The 6000-nt window shown below is 42.1% G+C and overlaps 1 long non-coding RNA gene across 1 annotated transcript in view; it reads right to left on the bottom strand.

The window, feature by feature from the left end:
• Nucleotides 1-1260: 1260 nt before the first annotated feature.
• LOC121664714 overlaps nt 1261-6000 on the bottom strand; it is a 48106-nt gene continuing 43366 nt past the window's right edge. Inside the window, exon 3 of the long non-coding RNA XR_006016101.1 lies at nt 1261-2400. This is a non-coding gene — a long non-coding RNA (uncharacterized LOC121664714). The remainder of the gene's footprint in view (nt 2401-6000) is intronic.

Here is a 6000-nt window from a genome sequence, read left to right as displayed (position 1 = left end):
GCACTGTGCTCCAGTGGCTGCAGGCAGCACGCGACAGGGCACAGAGCAGCACAGCCCCTTCACACCTGGCACTGTTTCTTTAAAGACATTTGGGAGATGTAGAGGCTTCAGAGTCCATTCAAGACTGAGTCCCAAGAACGGAGGAGCACAGAGTCACTTTGCGCATGTGAATTCCAGCCATCTGAGCCTCAAGCTGAAGGTGTATTAGTGTGTCTGTGATGCTATACCAGTGGCATGCAGAGTGTCATATTCTGCTCCAAATTGGCTCTAACACTTCTCTGGTACATGGGCTGATGAGCTTTCTAGGTAGACGCTCTTGCCATTCTGTTTTTAAAAAACCTCCATGTAATGTCATATGATCCTTAGAGTTTCTTTAGGGACAACACACTAATCCATGAGGGAGGCTGTGCTACATCTATCTGTAGCTTGAAAGCTGGCATGGACACAGCAGACAGTGACATCACCCGTCCACTCAGGCCTAGCACAATGCCAGATGGTGGAGTTCTGCATTTTCTCCCCAAGGGTTCCTTTCCTCCTGCACAGCGCTTCTCCTCTGTGGAAGCCACAGCCCAAGGCAAGAGATGACAACTGCACTGACAGCACAGAACAAACCATGTGGGCATCACTGCTGCATTTCAGCCAGCTCGGAATCACCACAGAATTTAGGTCTGAAGACAGCATCCGTTCCTTGTGCCTGAAGCTGCACAGGACATGCAGGAGGACACAGGAGTGTGGCCAATACTGTTAGTGCAGCCATCTGTTAATATCCCCTACTTTCATGGAATGTGCTGGAACCTTCCTCTTGACCTCCTGCTAATTTAATTTAAATTGACAAACTAGTTCAAAAGTCATCAGAGTGACTGACAGAGGCTGAGGCTGCATAAAAAATGAGACATGAAAATGAGGAATGAGACAGAGAGAGAGGAGGAAGGTTTTTCTAGGATATTATAGATGAAATACAGGCAGCATCTAGTAACCATCCAAGCGAGCAACACGGGTGAACATCAGTCATCTGGCAGTAAATGGATTCTGACTTCTATAATGCAGAAAAAATGCTTAAGAAATACTGAAAACTAAAGCATACCCTAAAAAAAAGTCACATTTAACATCAACTCTGAGACAATAAAATGGAGAAAACAATACTGTGGTATGTGGCAAAAAAAAGAATGGCAAACTTATTTCTCTTTGGAAAATAAATTTGCGCTGCTCCTGAAGTCTCTTTCAATTTCACAGATCCAGAAATGAACAGTAGGAAAAATATGCACAGTCTGAGAGAACATTTATTTTAAATAATGCCTGTCTATTTGCTGGAACATCAGAGAATTGAATAGCTAAATACTGTGTACCAATCAAAAAAAGGAAATTACAAATAAGCCAAAATTACTTTGGGGAGAAACTATGCCTATAAACAACAATAAAAACAAAGACGTATGTCTATAAACAACAACAAAAACAAAAATAGAGTTTGTTATGTTTTACCTTCTGACCCCAATCAGGAAAACAGTTCTGTTTCCTAACTTCTTGGTTAGCCCCACCTGCCACATAAACAGGTGACAGATCAAGCTGCAACCATTATATCATTGTCTGGGAAGGATTATTGTCATTATAATCTGCAGAAAAAATGTAATAAATACTGGGAAATGGAGATGAGGTTTTCAAAAATAAGCATAATTATTTGTATGCTCTTTGTCAGCAATCAGACATTTTCCTGTGCAGCTGACCAGCTTCCCTAAGCATGTACAAACCAAACACCGTAACACACTTGTCTACTGGCTCCACTGTGCACTTTCTCCCCTCCACTCTCTCCAGGATATGGCTTAAATTGCCAAGAACAGCTCAAGACAGAGCATGATTAAGTTGTTTTTCCAAGGAGTGAAGACATCGGTCTACCTGGCAACTTCATGACCGCATTCCATAGCTTTTGGTTTGAAACTCTATATGATGGTCACAGAAGAAAGACTGCACTTCTATCTCACTCCAGCAGTGTCTGAGCTTTCTCTCTCTTGTGCCAATAGTCTCCGTCTAACATGTCCTCCCACCTGTTTCTCTTCCAGACGATATGAAAACCTGCAAGACGGTCTGAAGTCTCAAGAATGCAGTGGTTTATGTCAGTGTACACGTCCTATTCCATGTTCGGGTAACACTCTGCATAAAGTGTTTCAGTATGTTCTTCAGGAAGATGTTTCATCCTTAATTTTCTGTTTATTTTCTTAAAAAACAAACATAAATCATCTGCTGCAAGGATAACATCACCTGGGGTTTTCTTCATCTTCACCTTTTTATGGCTGACTTGGATCGTTACTCATGGTAATGAGGTTAAAAGCATTTCAGCTTGCGAGCCAATACTGCATCTGGCTTCTCATCTCCCAGAGAATAAGCCAAATGATAAGAGCATCAGAACTGTGGTGGGAAAAGCAAAAAGTTATGAGGTAAGAAAATAATCAGTAACTAGCCATCCTAGATTCAACCAAGACCTTAATGTTATTTGATACCACCTCACATCATTGCAAGGGGCAGGGAAAAGGGACTCCCTCTGGCTTCTGAGAAGAAGGGCATGGCTTCCATTCAAAAACATATGGTGGAAGGGGGAACGCTGTCTGTCATTGTTCATTTTTCTTGGATTCTGTGGTAAACATTTTTGCATGTGAATCACCCTCTCTTTTCTATACTTCTGTAATTAATATTGTTGCTGTTTCTGTTTGTTTTCTTAGCTCATTGCTGTTTCCAGTAAATTGGTTTTATCTCAACACATGACCTTCACCCTTTGTGCCTCCAATTCTCAACTCCATCCCACTGCAGTGGGAAATGGGAAGGAAAGGGAGAGTGAGAGTGAGAGATCAGCATCTGGTTTGGGACAGTCTCTGTGGAGCACTGAATTGAACAGTACGATACCTAACCACAACACTAATCAGGAGACACACTCCTGAGTGAAGGGAGGTCTGCTTAGTGACGAGACTAGTAGCATGAAACAAAGCTCAGTCAGATGTGGAGACCCAGACAGCTCCACATCTCATGGTCACTGAGGTCAAGGCTGCCCCCAGCCTTCACATCCCCAACTAGTCCTTTGTTTGCTAGTACAAGGTCCAGCAGCCGACCTCTCCTCATTGTGTCCTTTACCATCTGTGCCAAAGTGTTATCATCAATGCTCTGCAGGAATCTTCTTGACTGTGTGTGCCTCACTGTGTTGTCTTGGAGCAGAGTGATTGAATTCCCTCACAGTAATAAGGTCTTCTGACTGAGAGGCCGTTTCCAGCTATCTGTAGAAAGCCTCACTTACTTCTTCCTCACGATCAGATGGCCTGTAGCAAACACAGCAGTGTCAGCCCTGTTAGCCTGCCCCTCAATTCTTACCTATAAGCTCTTAACCCACTCTTCATCCACCCATTGGCAGAACTGGATACATTCTGGTAGCTTTCTCACATAAAGAGCAGATCCACCACCTTGCTTTCTGGCCTACCTTTCCTAAAGAAAGCATATGGCTGTCCCTGACAGCATTCCAGTAATGCAAGCTATCCCATCTCTGTAATTGCCATGAGATTATGGCAGTGACAGCAATGAGAGAAGATTTCCTGAATTTTTTTTTGCATATTCAAAATTGTTCTTCAGAGTGTTCGGAATCACCCTTTATGCCCAGGGTTGGTTACTAGTGCCTGAACAACCTTTAACACTGATTTGGTACACTGGTGTTTAATTGAATGCCTGAATCTCAGTGACCTCTGTATTCTACTGTCAATATTCAGCTTTCTCAGCGCCAATCATGAAAGAAGGAACCCTTACATTTAATGCTTTAAGGTGGTGAACAAACTTGTAACATTCTGGGATTACTGTGCTGATCATGGTAGCCTTTAGAGGTTTTTACACCTTTCTGCCAAAATTATCTTTGATTATTTGACATTTATCTAGAACTTGGCCACCTAATATCTCTGTTGCTAGAGAAAGAGAAAGATCAAGGGGTACTGCCTCATTACTTAATCTCTGTTGTTACCTCCCCAAAATCAATATAATCTGCCATTTTCCTCCAGAAGAAATCACATTGCAAAGGTTTCCATCATAATGTAAAGAGAAACCTGTAATGGTGTGTTGTTCATCTAAGTACTCCAGGCAAGACAAGGAGTACTATGAGGTACATCTGTATAAATATCCTTCTATTCTGTGTCATCACATACGTATGTGGGTTGAAATAAAATCACGCCACTCTTCAGTTGCCCACAACTAGGCGGAATAAAACATAACCAGAAGGTCCGGTTCTTAACTAGTATAAACCACCAGCACTCTGTTGTCTCCCATGTTTTCCCATTATCCCCATCCTATGCAGCTTTAGTCCAGAGGAAGAAATCTATAAAGTGTCTACTACCCATTGCAGAAGACCCATATTCCTTTCTCATTGATGCCCCTTCTGTAGGATTTCTCATTCCCTCCTACCCAAAACTCCTGTTTTGACCACATACAGAAGTCTTTTTTTCACTGTGAGATAGAATTAAAGGGAAAGAGAGAGATGCCTGTATGCATGTAATTAATAGAAACTTCCAAAAGAAGGTCTGGCGGTTTGCAACATACAATTAGCTTTAATAACAAAGAGAAAATAAATTGGATGACAACTTACTCAGACTAACTGATTATCCAGTGGAATGTGAACTTATTAAACATTTTTAATCTAAGACATAAGATGGAATTTTCTAACAGCAAGGTTGATTGCCTATGGAACAATTTATCAAAGACTGCTGTAGATTATTTATCACTTGAGGTCTTTAAAACTGGACCTCTTCTCAGGGTCATGCGCTAGCCAAGCATAAACTGCATCATGCAAAAGGCACTTTCTAGTAATCTGTGTTGGATGTCTGTGACTTTTCCAACCTTAAGGTCAGTCATGATTCTGTCTAGATTAAGGTCTAGATGGGAGAAACAGGTAGAATGCCCCAAAATGGATTCACTGCCAAAAAAGACTTATAGCAATAGACACTCTGACGCAAAGAGTGAGTGAAATACATCCGAGTCCAAGATATAGTTAAGATGCATGGAAAGGCTCTTTTTTAAGTCTGTAAGTGTTGGATAACAGCCTTAGAGGGTGGGTGCAGTGCAGACAGTTTGCAGTGACCAGGCATATCACTTCCAGCAAGTATTGGGTGACACTGCCCTCAGACGGTCAAGGCAGAGTAGGTAAATACTTCCTAATTCTTAAAATAAACTTATTAACTGGTTATATACATTTCAAGCAATGCACTGCAAACAAATCTCCATCACAATGAACCCCTGAGAAAATGGTCGTTTCTTTGTCTACAGCTATCAATAGTCCGGAGTGAGAATATTCCAGAGAACATTGTGCACTACAGAATAGACCTCCTGCTGCAAAGGGAGAACAGGAAGAAATTAAAAGGAAAAATCCTTCTCAGTGTAAGACCTTTGTACCATAGCTAAATTTGTCTAGAAAGTTAACACTAGGGAAATGAAATGGGCACTGCAAAATCCTCCATTAGCTGAAAGAATATTATATTAACATCAGATATAGAATATACTTACATTTTTAAATCATCTTTTATGCTCAAGTTATGAGAATGCTCTGCACAGTGTGAAACTGGAGATGATGGAATAGGTTATACCACATCTTAACAAGAATGAGGGGCACTGGGGAAGCAATTTAAACAGACAGGGCTACAGGAGGAGATTCAGGTTCCTTCTTCAGATTAGGTATTTACAGGTTTTCTGTATTGTCATATCATCCCAGTAACACAGCCCTTCTGAGGTGCAGCAGCTCAGGCATCTCTTCTCTGGCTGTCCTGACAGCTACAGACTTGGAGTCAGGCTCCTGCGACCACCCCGAGGAAGGCTGGCAGCACTGGCTTCAGGAGAAAGAGGAGTTCTCATCACTGCAGCTCAGCCACTGGCTGCACTGTCAAGACAGCAGCACCTGACCACAGGATGAGCCATGACACTGATCCTCTTCCAGCTCCTAACAGGCACACTTGCCAGTCCACGTGTCCCCAACCTCTGCTCTCACCAGAG

The sequence above is a fragment of the Corvus kubaryi genome, unplaced genomic scaffold (assembly GCF_017639235.1).
Source record: "Corvus kubaryi isolate FWS band 111438036 unplaced genomic scaffold, C.kubaryi_AGA036_p1.0 37308, whole genome shotgun sequence".
Lineage (NCBI taxonomy): Eukaryota > Metazoa > Chordata > Aves > Passeriformes > Corvidae > Corvus > Corvus kubaryi.
The sequence above is the reverse complement of the archived record's forward strand: the minus strand, read 5'-3'. Positions and strand labels throughout refer to the sequence as shown.